This window comes from Petaurus breviceps, unplaced genomic scaffold (genome assembly GCF_028583685.1).
Source record: "Petaurus breviceps papuanus isolate PSGF00001 unplaced genomic scaffold, PetGlider_PUasm1.0 98, whole genome shotgun sequence".
NCBI lineage: Eukaryota > Metazoa > Chordata > Mammalia > Diprotodontia > Petauridae > Petaurus > Petaurus breviceps.
In genome coordinates, this window is record NW_027187460.1 from 31766181 (window position 1) to 31784674 (window position 18494).

The window sequence follows — 18494 nt, forward strand, 5'->3', positions numbered from 1 at the left end:
TTCTTTGTATATGCCTCACTGATCACAGGAACAACAGGTGTGTCCCTGAACTCTTAGTTCCCACAGAAACAGCAGGTGTGTCCATGTGATGGGAACCCAGCCACTGCCTCTACCTGATCACTGTCCCCAGACCCATTCCCACAGAAACAAGTGTGCTCTTGTATTCAATCACAATTACATCATCCATCTAGCCCAAGTCAGGACCACAATAGCTAGCCAGCTGGAGGGCAGAATGAGCAGAATGTATAACCACCGAGCCATAAATGGGACCCCTCCTCCATTACCTAATCCCTTAACAAACTCCTCCTTCCTTTTTAATATTAATCATATTCCTGTAGCCTATGTAAATTTTGATTGTGTAATCAGCATCTTTACCCGATAAAAATTCATCTTTCTTTCTCTAAAGTTGTTGATTCCTCTTGGAATTTAGTCTGCTTCATGAGAGGCGTCAATCTCAGTAAATGCCCATACTCAGATTAGAGGTGGTCTGACTGAATTCTTTGAGACAGTTCCACCAGGACACATCACAAACAAAACCAAACCAACAGTTTTTGGGTGGGCAGAGCCCCCACCTCAACAGCAGCATCATCAAGCTCATTTTATAGATGAGGCACCTGACTCTCAGAGGCAGTATTCAAACCCTGATTTCCCATCACGCCATCTCTAGCATACTTTTCTTACCACCATGGGGTAAGATTTCCTTTAATAATAATTATAGCTAATGTTTATATAGCTCTCCCTGTGTGCCAGGCACTGTGCTAAGTGCTTTATGGTTATCTCATTTGAGCCTCACAACAATCCTTTGGAGGTGGCTGCTATTATAATTCTCATTTTGCAGACGAGGAAACTGAGGCAAACAGAGGTTAAGCTACTTGCCCAGTCACACAGCTAGTAAGTGTCTGAGGCCAGATTTGAACTTAAAATCTTCATAGAGGCGCAGCCCTCTATCCGCTTCACCCTCCAACCGCAACTCCCCTCACCCCCTTCATCACTTCACCCTGCACAGTCAGTAAAACCTACTGATTTGCTGATTCAGATTCTCCGATTTTGAATATTCCCTGGCTTCCTTGACAACCTATCATGAGTTCTATGTTTTCCTACTCACTTGTACTTACTATTGTAAGGCCCTCTCAAGTCTATGAAAGGTCCTGAGCTTCTCTGGTATTAAATGGAGGTGCTATTGTTACATTATATTGTAATTGAAGCTTTCTTCCTGATAGCATCAGAGGAATTAGAACAGAATTGAAAAAGAGAGAGCTTTGGAGAGAAGATTGGGCAGCTGTCTGAAGTGTCCTGTACAGGGGAAATACTTTCAGAATCACAGAAACTGAGAATGGCTAGGGCATGTAACAGCCAGAGATTAATATGTGGGTCGCAACTCTTCTCATTTCAGCTTCTCTTTAAAGCTTGTTAAGCAGTTAAGAGAAGGCTCTTTTGGGGCTTCACTGAGGGCAGATAGTCTAATTCAGTCTCCATTTTACAGATGAGGCTGCTCAGGTCTAGAGAAGTAACTGGCACTAGGACACACAGGTCATTACTGATGGAGCAAGGACTAGAAACAAGGTGTGCTGACTACTAGTCATCTCTTCCCAAGCATCTGTGGAAGTGATCACCTGTGAACAGGAAAGGTCTTTATTTGGGATCTATGGAGGGATAAAAGGGAGAAAAACTCCTAGGCAGGGATGGGAGGTGAGGTATGGAAAAAGTAATCCTAGGGGCTATCACAAAGCTTTCCTTGGCTCTTGATGGGATGTGTAAAGATAACTGGATTTTTTTTTTTTTTTACTGAGGGTTAATCTGTGACATTAGCCTTTTCCCAGGGTTGTTGAGGGCATTGGTTGCCAGAAGATCCTGGATCAGAAGTGAGTTTGAGTTTGTTAAATTTTCAATGTCAGCATTTATGCCCTAGAAGCTACAAGTCAGGACTTGACTTATTGTTTTATTGATTGTCTAGATTTAACCAAATGTTAATAAATGCAGAATAAATTTAAAGAACTCTGCTCCCTACTGACTTTTGCTGTTATTGTTCAGTTGGGTCTAACTCTTCACGATCTCATTTGGGGTTTTCTTGGCAAAGATATGAGAATGGTTTGCCATTTCCTTCTCCAGCTCATTTTACATATGAGGAAACTGAGGCAAACAGGGTTCAGTATCTTGCCCAGCGTCACACAGCTAGTAAGTGTCTGAGGCCAGATTTGAACTCAGGAAGATGAGTCTTCCTGATTCCAAGCCCAGTGCTCTATCCACTGGGCCACCTAGGTGCCCCACTGACTTTATTCTTCTCTCAAGGTACAGGTACAGCAGGAGATGGAAGGCTTGAGGTCAAAGGGAGGGTTGCTTCTCTTTGAATCAGAGGTTCTCCACAGTCCAGTTAGGAGATCAGGCTGGGAGAAGAAAGTGGGAGCTACCTTGTGTTGGCACAGATGGAAGTTGGCCTAGCTTGGCCCCTTGCTGTCTTCCCCAAGTAACACATGCAGCAGGAGTTGTCAGGCCTGTGATCAGGGGACAGTCTGGCTCCTCTTCACCTGAGGATGGAGATCAGAAGGGCCTTATATAAGACCTGAAATACCTTATAGAACAATGAATGGCAGGGTATATGGGAAGAGCCAATGGTGCATCATCTTACTGGGAAGATTATAGTCAGTGACACCCTGCTCACATGACATGAGTAGCCACATAATTTAATCTATTGGCAGAGAGGTGGTGAGTCTTTGAGTTGGGGTAGAGTGGGAACTCTGGGTTATCTCCCTCGGGAGGGGAGAGGGATAGCCAGCACCTAACCTGGAAGGGGCATCTAGTGCTGGGTAGGACCTGTGCAGTGGGAAAAAAAGTTCTTGGTTCTCTGGTGTTTGTTCCAGCCGGGTCCTGAGCAGACTGTTAGGAGGCAAATATGTGTGACTTAATGTAAAGAACATGAGACTTAATAGGAAGCAATCGAGGTTCTTGCTCCAGTTCTGGCATTAACTCCCTGTATGAAGTTAGGCAAGTCAGGGCATATCTATGAGCCTTATTTTCTTCATCTTCAAAATGGGGGAAATACTAGTTATCTTGTCTACCTTTTGGAATTATTTTGAAAAACTTTAAAAAACAGTCACTTTTTTCAAAAGCTTAGAGAGCTCCTGGTGAGGAATTTCCTTTACAATGCATATTGGCATCTGCTCTCTACTGAGTATAAGAAAGTTGTCTAGCACTTAGAGGTTCAGTAATTTTCCAGAGTCATGCATCTAGGTTTGGGAGTAGGACTTGAACCTAAGACTTCCTGGCTCATAGGGCAGCATCCTATCTACTATTCCATGATGATGATTTTCACTTTGCAAGCCTTAAAGTGCTTTATGAATGTCAAGTAGTATTTTCCCTTCTCATTTTCTCTATACTGTGCTTCTAGTTTCCTCTATTATTCTTCTATTACTCAATTAATCTTGCGTCTTCCTGACCCTCCTTTCTGACCATCTCCACCCCAGTGGAAATTTGGACTCCACTTTTTGTGTGCCCTGGATCTGAGAGGTGAGCTTTGGCCTTATGTTGCTGTGGTTCAGGTTTCCAACTCTGTTTGCCAATCATATTTTCACCATTCCATCCTCCCCCTTCCTATCCTACCTCCTTCTAGAATCATTTAATGTGCTGTCTTCTTCCATTAGAATTTATATCCCTCATGCTTAGCACTACAACACATAGCAAGTTAATAAATGCTGTCTCTCTCTTTCATATGTATATCATCTGTTTAACTACCTATCAATCTATCAGTGTATCTCTCTGTCTAATTATTTAGTGTCTGGTATTTGTTTATTAGGCAGCTAGGTGGCACAGTGGATAGGGTGTTGGGTTAGGAGTCAGGCAGATTTATCTTGCTGAGTTCAAATCTGGCCTCAGAAACTTACTAGCTGGGTGACACTGGACAAGATACTTCACCCTGTTTGCCTCAGTTTCCTCACCTGTCAAATGAGCTGGAGAAGGAAATGGCAAACCACTCTGGTGTCTTTGCCAAGAAAACCCAAAATGAGGTCATAAAGAATCAGATATGACCAATAACAAATTTGTTATTGCTCTGTGGCAGACAAGTGTGGTGCTGGTGATTTCTAAGGTCTAAAAGAAGTCATCCTAAGGTGTGGGCCCTGCTGATCCCCTCAGAAACTCTGTAATAAGTTGTTTCCTTGCACTAACTTCTCAAGAATCTCTGGTGTTAGCCCAGGGCTTCCTTTTCTGTGAATTCTTAATAAAAATGGCAAACCCGTCGCTTCCTAGAACTGAGTCAAATAAAGTTCCATATTCTGCCATCCATAACTGTGACCCATTCCAAAAATAGCTGCTGTCACCACATGTGGATACCTTAGCTCTGGCACTTGTTTCCTGCTGTACAGAGATGTGCTTGAAGGAACTGGGGATTTTTCACCTGGAGAATTAAAAACTAACATCTATAGAGTACCTTAAATTCTGCAAAACACTTTCTTTATGTTATCTCATTTGATCTTCACAGCAATCTTGTGAGGTAAGTACTAATCTTACCTCCATTTTATAGATAAGGAGACTGAGGCTGAGAGGTTAAATAATTTGCCTAATCACATAGTACAAGTCTGAGGTGGGATTTGAATAGAGATTTTCCTGATGCTGTGTCTAACACTCTATCCACTGTACTAACTAGGGGAGAAAAAAACAGCCTTTATTATATATTTGAAGGGCTTCTTGTCTCCTGGATTAGATTGTGAGCTCCTGAAGGCAGGGACTGTCTTTTTGCCTATGTGCTCCTTGGACTGCTGGGGAGGACATTCCTGCTCAGGTATGAGTTGAATTCAATCATTTTTTGAGTTTGCATCCCAATTCTGGGATTCTCTGGGTCTGTGACTCTGTGATTCTCTCTTCTCCCTTTCCCACTGTTCCCCTGCTCCAACCACCACAGGTGTACTTGTCCTAGGGTATTTATTTCTTAGTGAAAAGAATCATTATAGATGTGCCCTTGGTTAGGTCAGGAAATCTCCTGGTCCATGAGCTGCTCCCTGGGAGTAGGTACTCTGTCCCAGCCAATCTTTGTACTTGTCCCAGCTGGGTGATAAATATGTGTTTTAATGTATGGTGTTACCCCATAAATCATGAAGGCTGCCAAGAAAATTCTGCCTAATACAGCCTGGAAACGACTCATTCTTCCTAAATTATCCAGTCTGGCTAAAGTCTCCCCAGGTTAAATCTGCCATGATTCAGAGCTCCTTGTTCCTACCTGACCCAGAGGGAGAAGGAAGAAACCTGGGCTTGAGTCCCAGCTTGGTTTCTTACCACCTGTGTGACCTTGGGCCAGTCACTTCACTCTGGACCCCAGTTTCCTCATTTGTCAAATTAGAAGATTGGACTACATCATAGGTGTTGAGTTAGAAGGCTGTTCAGAGGACATTGAAATTCAAGCCTCTCATTTTACAGAAGAGAAAACTGTGTTCCACAGAAATTAAATAGCTTGCCTCAAATTGTACAGGTGGTAAGTTGGAGAGCTAGGGTTTTAACCCTGGGCCTCTAACTCTAAGTTTATCTCTTTCCACTACAAAAGTCAGTCTTCAATAAGGACTCTTAACGGGCTGGCTGGCTGATTGATTGTTGAGGCTTTCCAACAACCTCACTGTGTGGATAGGGAAGTCCAGATGTATTAGAGGTCACATTCTTCCTTAATGTTCCTGGAGTGATAATGTTTATTTCAACTATGCTGATATGGGGTGAGCTCCAGTCCAATGCAATGCAACCCAAAGCAATGGAATTGATCACAGTTCAGTTATTTGAAACTCAACTTATTTACAGAACACCTCCTTTATGCGAGCACCCTGCTAGATACCAAGACTTACAGATTTCTGAGTACAGTTAGAATTTCCATCCTCAGAGGCGAAGTAGTACAGTGGAGAGAAAACTGTATTTTGCAGCATAGAACCCTGGTTCAAGTCCTGGATCTTCTAATTACAACTTCTATAATCCTGGGCAAATTACTTTAATTCCTTAACTCTCAGTTTCCTCATCTGTAAAATGGGAACAATAATACTTGTATGTACTACTTACCTCCCGTGCTTGTTGCGAGAAAAAAATACGTTGAAATCTTTGAAATACACTGTTAGTGGGAGTTATTGTTCATTTTTCATGCCCTTTCTATCTCTTTTTCGTAGGTTGTAGCTAGCCTGGGACAGAGGCTGACTGCTGTCCTCATTGAGGAAGAGGGAGTACATTTCTGTTGCTCCACTAGGGGGATCCAAATGCGTTTAAAACCCTCCCATTGCTCTTTGTGGCAGGAGACTGAGATCATTTCTTGCTATTGTGACTCTCCTGTGAAGGGTTAGGACTGACACCATCAAAGAGTGCATGGGACACACCGATGTGTCTTTAGGGTTGGGTTTCTGCTGTGTTTGCCTGGCTCCAATTGAAACAGCTGAGGTCAGGGCTTTGGGAGACATTGGACAGCTCCTGGGAGAAGGCAGTTTATTTCCTGGGACCTCTTGGCTCAGGCAGGGCTCAGGAATCATGTAGATTGCAGTCTTAGGATCCAAGAAAAATATTGTCAAAGGGGTGCCAGCCAAGGGATGAGGTCTGGTTTCACGTGGAAAGGGAAATAAAAATCTAGCAAAAAAAAAATCAAGGTAAAGCCATTTCTCTCTCCCTGCTTCATCCTTCACAACTGCTGTAAATTAGGGTTGTTTGAAGGGCAGCATATGATGTTGGTGGCTAAAGTAATGGGAATTTTCTGCATTGTGGTAAATATATTTTAGAACTGGACCTACCACATGAACTCAAAGAAGAGATACTTCTCACATAATACTGAGGATATGTGTCCGGGGTCCAGAACCTGGGTTCAAGATCTGGTTTGGATACAGAGCAGTCGTATGAATCTAGGCTTGTCACTCTAATTCTCTGAACCCCCCCTTCCACACTCTCCTCATCTAGAAAGAAGAGAAGATAATGGTACTGACCTCATAGGGTTGTGGTGAGATAGCAACAAGGCCTATGATTTCATTAGTTTAGGGATCTCCCAAGTAAGGAAATTCCCTCTACCAACACAAGTTGGTACCTTCTCTGCAATTTAAATCTTATCAGTGTACCTAGAAAACTGAGAGGTTAAATCATTTTCCTAGAATCACACAGACAATATGTGACAGAGGTAGATTGGAATCGAGGCCTTTTGACTTTCACCCTCTATACCCTTTTGCCTAGACAGGGGTGTGCTAGGACCAAATTAAACCAGCTTTGGGGAGAGCCTACAGTTAAAATTTTAGTATGAGCATTTATTAATCAGAAATAATCAAACATTACAATCAGGCAGGTCTTAATTTATTGTTTTGTTAATTGTCTAGACTGAAGAAAATGATGGAGAAAATGTTAATAATAAAAATTAAACTTAAAGGTAAAAAAAATGCCAAAAAAAATCCCAACCCAAATCTGTGGAACAAAGGGAAAGTGACTTGTACAAGGTCATCAAAAGCCCAGAAGTAGAAATGAACCTAGAGCTAGAATAATCAGATCTAGAACTGGAAAGGACCCCAGAGACTATCTAATCCAACTCTCTCTCTTTAAACAGGAAACTCATTCGGCTTCAATGATTTGGGAAAGATCACAATAGCAGCAGAAACAGGATTTGAGCTCAGGTCCTCTGACCCCCTGATACAATGCTCATTTTGCCATGGCACAGTGTTTCTTGGGGCTGAATCCTTTTCCTTAGTTTCCCATCCCTTATCCACTTAATCCTAAAGTAACTATGGTGCCAATTAGACCAGGGACAAACCATACCTTTTCCCTATTGGCTTCCCCCCACTTCCCTTATTATTTTAACCTTGTCCCCACACCTCTAGCTTGTCATAAAATCTATCCCAGCCTTGCATCCAGAGCTCTACTGCATGCACATTCTGCTCTTAGTTTTTCCTGGAGTCCCAGCAGGGTTTTCCCACCAGTATGTTAAGCCTGGGACAGCTGGCTGGAGCATTGGGGGTGGGATGTGACTGCAGCAGAAGTGAGAATATGTCACAGTCTGGTTGTTCACAAGCTGAGAACATTCACACTTGATGCACCTGGTTAGAGAGGCTTGTATCCTACAAGGAACTTCTGCATTTCAGTGCCTGGGAAAGAGATTGACTTTTAATAGGAAAATATTTCCCTTCTCTGGCCCAGTGACTCTATCCAGGATCTGGCCTACCCAGGGAACATAAAGGAGATGCCACAAATTGCTTCATTAGTCCTCAGCCACCAGGGGAGCCACTGAACTGCTGCTCACAGCCTGGGCCTTGGAAAACTCTAGGAGTAAGAATGCATTTTCGTGCTGCAGTCTGCACCGCAACCTTCAATAAATTATTCCCCATAGATAGACTGCGGGGCTCCAGGACTTTGGCTGGGGCTATTTGTTCACTTGCTTTGCAATCAGGGAAGCCGCCATCTGCGTTTGATCCGCTTTTAGTGATGTGTCTGCATGCCTTGTTGTTCAGTCCCATTTTCTTCTTTTTTTGCCTTATTGGTGGCCTTCATAAAGGGGATTTTTTTTTGTTTTCTTTACATTTGATTGATTACAGCGAGAGTAACGAACAAGCACACAGAGGAGTGGCATTAAGTGACTGTAGATGGAAAAAGAAGACCTGATCCAGAGGCCATTTGGGATACAGTCTAGGTATAGGACTAAAAACCATATTATGGCATGATCTTGGGTATCCATGGAAACCTGAGGAAAACCTTACTCCAGTCTGATTCATTCTTTTCTCCCTGAATTTGCACAGTAGGGTATCATAGGAATACAAACCAACAAACATTTACTAAGCATCTATCATGTGCCAGGCTGGGCCTGGAGTCAGGGAGACCTGAGTTCAAATTTGGCCTCTGACACTTGTTATGGGAGCATGGCCAAGTCACTTCACCCTGTTTGTCTCAGTTTCCTCATCTGTAAAATGAACTAGAGAAGGAAATGGCAATCTACTCTAGTATCTTTGCCAAGAAAACCCTGAATAGGGTCATGAAGATTTGGATACGACTGAAACAACTGGACAAAAAATGGACCAGGCATTGTGCTAAGTGATGAAGATATGATGCAGTGCAATAAATTTGTATTAAATATCTACTACATGCCAGGTACTCTGCTGAGCTAGGAAAATAATGAAAAGAAAGGCTATTCTTGCCCTCAAAGAGCTTACAATCTAACGGGGGGTACAATGTACAAAGGGGGCAAGAAAGGTGAGGGACAGGGGAGCACCATATTGAGTATCCAGTGTGGGGGCATCTCGTTCTGTGGAGTTGAATTCAGCAAGAGAAGCAGTTGAAGAGTGGAGTGAGGACCATAGGAAGCACATAGGACTTGGAGTCAGAGAAGCTGAATTCAAATCCTAGCTATGCCATTTACTATTTGTGCAACTTTGGGCAAGTCAAGCTAAATCGAATCAACAAGCATTTATTAAGTTCATACTGTGTGCTAGGAATTATGGGATACAAATAAAGGTAACCCATTCCTTCACTACCCCTCAAAATGAGTACATTTTCTCAAGGACTTTGCATGCTAATGGGAAGGATAGCATACAAACAACTAGAGGCATCTAGGCAGTGCATTGGACAGAATACTGGGCATGGAGTCAAGAAGGCCTGAGTTGAAATTCAGCCTTAGACTTTCTAGCTGTGTAACCCTGGGCAAGTCACTTAACCTCTCTCTTTCTCAGTTTTCTCCTCTATGAAATGAGAATACTAATAGCACCTATCTTTTTCCAGGATTGTGGAAGGATTAAATCAGATAATATTTGTAAAGTGCTTTGCAAACCTTAAAGCAATATATAAATGCTAGCTAAGAAAAACTAAAAAAACTGAGTATAAATAAGATATATACAGGAGATAAATTGGAGATAATCAACAGAGGGAAGGTGCTACCAGTAAGGGGGGTTGGGAAAGGCTTCTTATAGATGGTAAGATTATACCTGGGAGTTGAAGGAAGCCTGGAAAGATGAGGAAAGAAGGCACTCCAGGTATGAGGGACCATCAATTAAAATGCCTGGAGGCAGGAGATGGAGTGTCAGGTGAGGGGAAATAGCAAGGAAGCCAGTCAAGGGGAGAGAGGAAAGGGAAGAAGGGACCAGTATGTGAAGGGCTTTAAAAGCCAAAAACATTTATTTTATGGACAAATCACTGAAACCTCTCTGGGCTTCAGGTCACTCATTTGTAAATGAGTTTTGGATTAGATGTCTATGAAGTTCCCCACCAGCTTTAAATCCAAGCACCTGTGCCTTAAATGTGTCTAAAAATAATCACTCACATTTATCTAGTGATACAAAAAGTGTTTTATGCATATCTCATTTAATTCTCAAAACATAAGAGAGAGTGCAATTGTTATTGTCCCAATTTTATAGATGGGCCTTAGGGAGGGTAAATGGCTTGCTCAGATTCATGGAACAGGACGGAAGCTACAATTCCATTTAATTTGACAGGCATACCTTACTTGGCTACTGTGCTAAGTTAAAGGGATACAAAGAGAAAAAATTAAAACAATCCCTGCCCTCAGTATGCTTACATTCTACTTGGGGGAATGGGTTGGGGAGACAGAAGTTGAAACAATGTGTATACTGATGAGTGAATACAAGCTAGATAGATCTATGGGTAGAACATTCATTAAGTGCTTACCAATTGGACCGAGCTCCAGACATAAAAATACAAGCAAGTGAGACAACCCCTGCTCTCAAGTAGCTTATAGTCTACTGGGGTGGTGAGGGGGTAGTTTGAACAATATGTAAAATGGAAAGTAAATACAAAGTAAATAACTTATTAAGTATTTATTTTGTGCCAAGTTCTATGCCAAAAACAAGCAAGAGAGATGATACCTGCCTTCAAAGAGCATATATTCTAATAGGAGAAGACAATATGTAAAGAGGTTTTTGAAAACTGAGAAGGGGATGGTTCCAACTTGAGGGGCATGGCCAGGAGCATGCAGAAGTGGCACAGAGGCTTAGTTCTAGGAAAAATGAGGCAAGCATTTCAGTTTGCAGAGTGGGGAAGTCAGGGGTTGTGTCTAAATTTCTGGTGGGGTAGTGATAGTTGAAGAGAAGAGTCATGGCAAGGAGACTGTAGAAAATATACACAGTATATTTATTTGCATCTGGAAGTATACAAAATATACTACAGAATGTATACAAAGTAATGTATTTGAATCTGGAAATATCTAAAATCTGGGGGAATCATGGAAAGGATACTGTAGGGCATGTCATGTAACTAGAACCTTGAATGTAACTAGGGATTTAAAGAAACGTGTGGGATGGAGTAGCTTAGTTATGGAGAGAAAATCTGTGTGAAGCGTTTTGATGTGCCGCATTGATGTTAGTAAAAACAATAACTAACGTTGATATGGTTCTTTAAAATTTATAAAACTATTAACACTATTTAGTAACTGCCTTCCTCCATCCCACTTACTTGTCTCTTGTTCCATTCCCTTAAAGTGTAAGAGTTCTTCGAGTAATAAAGAGAGGGAAAAGATGAGAATGACTTTGAGAGTTTCTTTGGTAAACCTTCCAGGCACACAGATATAATACAGTTTCTCTCTCTCTTTGGAGGAGGGAAGATAGGGCAATTGGGGTTAAGTGAGTTGCCCAAGGTCACACAGCTAGTAAGTATTAAGTATCTGAGGTTGGATTTGAACTCAGGTCCTCCTGACTCCAGGGCCCATATTCTATTCACTTCACCACCTAGCCACCCACTAGAAGAAATCTTACAGGTCATTTAGTACAAATCCCTCTTACAAATGAAACTCAGGCTTGGACCAATTTTTGACTTGTTGAAGGTCACATAAGTAATAAGTGGCTAAATCAGGATTTGAACTCAGGTCTTCTGACTCCAGGTTCATTGCACAGCAAAGTTTGGAAGAGAACGTTGGGATAATTTAGTTCAATATTGTTCATTTAAGAGATCATGACACTGAGCCCCAAAGAGGTAAAGCTGAAACTAGAGGCTTCTGAGATGCTTCTAACTTGGAGATTTTGTGATTCTGCAGTAATTTGTCCTAGCTCACATTGTGGCATAACTTGATTAGGAACACAGTCCTTAGACTGACTCCAGGTCTCTTTCCATGACATGATGCAGTAGATTCCAAATCATAAATTTAGAACCAGAAAGGAATTCAGAAGCCTTTTAATGTAACTTGGTCCCAAAGAGAGTGAATGATTTGTCTAAAGTTACATGGGCAAGGAGACCTGGACCTAGAGTTAGGAAGACTCCTCTTTATGAGTTCAAATCTGACCTCAGACACTCAGTAACTGTGTGATCCTGAGCAAGTAACTTTACCTTGTTTGCCTCAGTTTCCTTATCTGTAAAATGAACTGGAGAAGAAAATGGCAAATCACTCCAGAATCTTTGTCAAGAAAACCCTAAGTGGGGTCATGTTTAGTTGTACACAACCAAACAACAACGAGGTTACATAGGTAACAAGAGGCAGAACCAAGGTTTAAAGCAAAACTGTCTCACTCCAGATCCAACACACTTTCCGCTACAGTATAGTTTCTCCTCCCTGAGGTCCTCATATTTTTTCCAATCTATTAATTCCATAACAGGACCTAAACTGAAACTTTCCCTGTTTTCAGTCATAAGCAGTGATGAGAGCTCATGTTATCCAAATGACAAACATTTTCTCTGTTATACCTAGTCAGAAGTCTCAATTATTGTGCCCCAGGACTCTGTACTTGACCCTGTTCAATTCAACACTTTCATCAATGACTGGAATAAAGACATAAGCATCATGCTTGATAAATCGCAAATGATACCAACCTGGGACTGATGAAAGATGGCAGAATCAATGTTCTAAATGTGTGCTACAATAGGTAGTGCACAACACTGGATGAGTACCAGGAAGATGAAATTTAACAGGGATAAATGTAAGGTTCTGCCTTTAGGTTAGAGAAAATCAATTGCATGTGTGAAGGATGGGAAAGCCCTAACTTGGCAGCAGTTCATGTGAAAACAATCTGGGTGCTTTAATTGATTACATGCTTACTAGGAACTAACAATATGATATGAGAGCTAAAAAGGCTAATGGGAGTTTAGGCTGCATGGATAGATGTGGAATTGGCCTAATGAGGGCGAATACTTTCCCAGCTGTGTGGAAGATGAAGACTCGAGGCAAAGGGAACAACTAAAATGCTCTTGCAAAAACCTAGAGGAGAGGTGATGAGGGCCTTTCCTGGCTGTATGAGTGGAGAGAAAGGAATGTATATGAGAGATGTTGTAGAGAAAGAAATTAGAAGATCTATAACTGCTTGGCTATGTGGGAAGAGGAGTCTAGGATTGTAATGGCTAATGATAATTTGAAGATTTTCCCTGCCCCCTAATAGGTTGAATGTAATCACATGGAGCCTGTGGTGGGAGGAGTTTGCTGAGGGGTAGAGCAGAGCCCACAGTAAGCTGGGAGTCAGAGCAGCTAGAAGGAGAGAGGAGAAAGGACGGCAAGCAAGCAGACAGTTAGGCTTGTGAGTAAATGTTTGTTTGTGGTAAGGCTAAAGGATGGTGTGGCTCTCTGCTGCATTGTGTTGTATTAACTTCTATGTTGCTATGACAGATTCAGTTTTCTGGTACTGGGATTTGGTTTTTGGGTGTCTGAATAAATGTGTTGCTTCTGTTTTCCATTTGGAGAGTCTGTTATATTTTGTGACTGAGCCCTATGCCAGCATAATCACAGTTGCCGTTGGTGCTGTGAATATTGTGTTGGCTCTACAAGGATGTCACTAAGGTTTTGAACTTGGGTGACTGGAAGGATCATGGTGCCCTCAACAGGAATAGGGAAGTTCCAAAGAGGGGCAGGTTTAGGGAAAAGATTAGGGAAAAGACAATGAATTTTCTTTTGGACATCCTGAGTTTGTGATGCCTGTGGGACATCCAGTTTAAACTTTCCAGTGGTGATGTAAGACTGGCATTTAGGGGAAAGATGAGGGAAAGTCACATAATAAACTGGTGCTATATGAAAATGTTAATTCCCTTATCCCTTGTGTAGATTGAGGACCTGGGTCAATAGAGTATTTGAGGGAACAACAACAGATTTATTGAAGTCCCTAATATGATGACTAGAGTTGAAGTGGAGGGAGCCTTGAAGCAGGAGAAGGAAATGGTCCTGGGGGTTCAGTAAATGAGGCTTCCAGAATTTGGATTGGGTGATACATTTGGATAGTGTGAGCCACAATGGAGAAACATTTGCTAACTGATGACAGAAGAGACATACACAGTCTGGAAGTGGCAGTGGTGAGGATCCCAACTTCCCCACTAGAACTACTGAGTAGGTGGATATGAGAGAAAGAGAAGTCTGTACTGGATGGAAATGAGGATAATGTGCAAAGGAGTATGCCTGAATTTTATTTTCACTGAAAAAATCAAGGCATTAGAACTATTTGCCGGAGTTTTTTGTTCCATTTTGGGGATATGGACAAGACTGGGAACACATAAATGATGGTGACCACCATGGTCAGAATATTTGTGAATGTGGTGTCAAACTGAAAAAGAAATGTGACCACTAAATAGTACACAAAGATTCCTGTGGGTACATATTGACTTAGAAAATCACATGTTAACATTATCTATATTAGTTCATTGTCCTTTTACTTATCTTATTAAATATTTCCCAAGTTTTACATTTTTATCTGGTTTCTGCTTACTCAGGAGTGTCTTAGATTGACTGTTGTGTTTGACATCTCTGCCTTAGTGGATCAGTTGGAGAAAGTGGGGTTTTTTAGAACAGAAAAGAGATTTAGGGTGGACAGGCAGCAGCATTTAACAGGGGTAGGGACTAGATTTGTTGTTTCATTGGTATAGGGATAGCCTAGGTAAGACAATTCCTTCTACCAAAGTGGGTAGACATTTTCTTAGACTTCTTAGACTCAGCTGCAACTTAAAGTGTTAGTGAGTTACCTGGAGCACTGAGGACAAATGGGCCAGTGTGTATCAAAGGTAGGGTTCTAGAAAGATCTTCCTGATTCCAAGGCCAGCTTTCATTCTACTATAACACATTCCCTCTCATCTATAACAACAACAATAGTAATATTAATAAATCACTGGATTTTTAATAGAGCTTTATAGACTTTATCTCTTGACTCTTATAACAAACTTTATTATTATTATCCTCATTTTGCAGATGAAGAAACTGAGGCAGATGGAGTTTTTCAAAGAGCTACTAAGTGGCGAGGCAGGATGTGGCCTCAGGTCTTTCAGATTCCAGGGCCATTGCTGTCATATAGTAATACATTCTAGTATATATATACCAGAAGACCATGGTTATCTTTAAGTATTTGAAAAGCTGCCATATCAAAGGGTAGTGATTAGACTTGTTCTGCTTGATTTCAAGGAACAGAACTAGAAGAAGGGCAAAAGTTGCAGAGAGGCAGATTTAGGCCCGATGTGGAGAAGAGTTTCCTAATAATTACAGTAGTCCTAAAGGGGAATGGATGTTTTACTGGGGTGTTTGAGAAATGACAGATGACTTCCATTGGATGTATCATAAGGATCTTCCTGGTCAAGTATCAGTTAGATTAAATGGCAGCTGATTTCTCTTCTAACTGAAATTTTGTGGTTCTGTCTCCTCCCTGACTATGACACAGAAGCCTACTCTGTGCAAGGTCTAGAAAGGTTTTCCTAGGGCTCAGTCATGGCAAAAGCATACATTCCCTACTCAGTCAACTCCAGCAATGACCTGTTACCTCTGGGATCAAAGGTAAAGTCCTCTGCCTTTCTCAGGCCAAGAATGCATTCTTTCTTCAGCTCTGCCTCTTTCCTTCAATATTCTACTCAAGTAACACCTTCTATATGAAATCTTCCCCAATTTCTCCAGCCATTCCTGTACTTCCTCCCCAAACTTTTCATTTTATAGATGTACCTATTATTTTCTCTTTAGAATGTAATCTCCTTGAGGACAGGGACTATTTCATTTTTGTTTTTGTGTCTCTAACACCAGGCATAGTGCCTGGCACATAGTAGGAAGTCGATACTTTCTTGCTAATTGATGGATGTAGCATTTTTTTCTGTTTACAAAGAATTTCACAAGTATTTTCTCCCTCCATCCTCACAACAGGAACAATTCTTTGCTTCTTACTCTCCCCTCCAATGTACTTGATAGGGAGTCATCCTTGGGAAGAGAAAAGATCATATTTAATTTAGATTCTCAAGATCAGCAGGGCTTGAATAGGGAAGTGGAATACTTGTGGGGATATCAAGATCAAAGGTGAACATCCTGGTGTATAGCTGGGGTGGTGTGGAGGAGTGTGGAGTGAATCATAGAAACTGAGTAAGTAGATTGAGAAGCTGAGCAATCCCAAGTCTGTGGTTTTCACCTGGCTGCCCTTCATTCCTAGACTATCCTCCATTCTCATTTTTGTCTCTTAGAATCCATAAGGCTCAGCTCAAGCACTATTTGCTACATGAAGCCTTTACTGATCCTCACAGCTGTTAGGACCTCTCCTCCATCCCCCAAATTATCTTGTGTATATTTTGTTTATAAATATATTTGTCCATCTTTATTTTCACCCATAGAATGTAAGCTCTCTGAGGGCAGGCACTGTTTCATTTTTCTTTTTGTATTTTCATTGCCAAGTCAAGTACCTGGAACATAGCTCGTGCTTAATAAATGATTGACTGACCATTTATTTTTAAACAATTAGAGACACCTGGGAGCACTAATGAACCTTGGGTAGTAGCTACAGGATATTTTACTTGGTAAGTCAATCTTTTTGTGCTGAATTTTTCTTTTGGCCTATTTTGGCTCAGTCTTTCCCTTGGCTCTCAAATCCAAAATTCATTTATAGGTGATTGATTATTCTCCTGAGCTCCCCATCTGTGAATTGGGTATGCCCTGCTCTGATGAATAATTGTTTTGTTTCCAGGTGACAGGCTGTGTGATCACCAATGGCTAAAAACAGCTTTGGGTTCTGAAGCCAGTGTGTTCTAGCTCCATCAGAAACTAGACAGATGCCAAGAGCTAACTCTGGGCAAGGAATACTCGACAGGCCATGTTAGGAGTATGAGGCTGTACCAAGAGTTCCAGCTGGAGATAACAGGTGGGTTCTCCCACTAGCATTTGTCCTTCCAGGCTTTTGGAATCTCACACAAGGAGCACTCTGGTTTAGCCTCCTCTTTCCAGCTAGTTCAATCTGCTCATTGTCCCACTTTGTACTTCACTCTCCATCCCCCCGCCCAGGGGTTTTTGATGCCATTCTCCTTGTCAGATACTATCTCTTTTTCTTTCTGTGAAACATGTTTCTCTTTCTTCTTATTAAGTCTCCTTCATAAAATTACAGTGTCATAGTGTTCAAGGTTGGAATGGATCTGGAAGAATAAACTGTTAGAACTGAAAGAGCTTTCAGATGCCATCTGGGATAACTCCACCATTTTATAGATGGGGAAATTGAGACCCAGGGGTGTTAAGTCAAGGTCTTGTCCAAGGTCATGTACAAGAGAGGTGTCAAATACAAGTTTCAAGTCTATCTAACCCAGATTAAAATGTAATTGGAAAATATTTGACAAATAAATAAAATATAATAAAACAGATGGTGTTAATTTATAGTTTTCTAAGTCAATATGCAGTTCATTGGGATCCTTATGCAAGGTTTCTTGGCCCCCATTTCTATTTGAGTTTGACACCACTGACATATACAATAATAATGCCATTTATACCCAGAGCTATTAGATTTTCAAAATGCTTTGCATACATTATTTCATTTGATCCTCACAATAACTTTGTACAGTAGTTGCGACAGTTATTATTGCCCCCATTTTACTGATGAAGAAACTGAGGTCTAGCTTATGATTTGTCCATGACCTAGATAAGAAATATCAGGTGAGAAATGAACCCAGGCCTCTCCTGATTCTGGGTCCTTCTTTTATATATTTAAGTGGCATAGTAGCTAGAATACTGAACTTAGAGTTAGGAAGACCTGAATTCAAATCTTGCCTTATTAGCTATATTACCTCAGGGCAAGTCATTCTTAGTCTCAGTTTCTTTGTCTGCAAAAATGGGAATAATGACAGCACCACCCTTCTAAGGTTGTCTGGAAGATCAAATGTGATAATATTTGTAAAGGACTTGGCAAAATGAGCAGTGCTACATAATTGCTAGCTATTAATATTATTATACCCCACTAACTCTTGTGAGGGGACAAGCTCATCTTTTAAGCTTCTACAATGCCTAGAGGTTATGTAATAACTTAGGGAGTCATGTCAGGTAGAAACTATTTGCTGATTTTTAAAAAGGTTCTGAGGGGTCATAACATTCTTATTTAAAATATTTTTAAATTAAATTATTTTTTTATTAATGAACAAAATTTTAATTAATGACCAAAAATCTATTTTCTCTTCTTTCTACATCTCCAATCCATTAAAAAAAAACAAAACCTTTTTGTATGGATTTTTAAAATTGTATTTTTCTAAATTTTAAATATACAATAAGAAAAGAAAAAGAAACACATTATGAACTTAAATATTAAAACTTAAGTACAAAATAAGAAGAGAAAAGATGTGCACAGCAGAATGTAAGAGAATTCAAAATATATAGCAATAAATTT

The 18494-nt window shown here is 40.9% G+C and overlaps 1 long non-coding RNA gene across 3 annotated transcripts in view; it reads left to right on the forward strand.

Moving 5' to 3' along the window:
- LOC138155859 (uncharacterized) overlaps nt 1–18494 on the forward strand; it is a 164279-nt gene that overhangs the window by 83332 nt on the left and 62453 nt on the right. For all 3 annotated transcript variants that reach the window (XR_011167009.1, XR_011167011.1, XR_011167010.1), the window contains exon 2: nt 16818–16991. This is a non-coding gene — a long non-coding RNA (uncharacterized lncRNA). The remainder of the gene's footprint in view (nt 1–16817; nt 16992–18494) is intronic.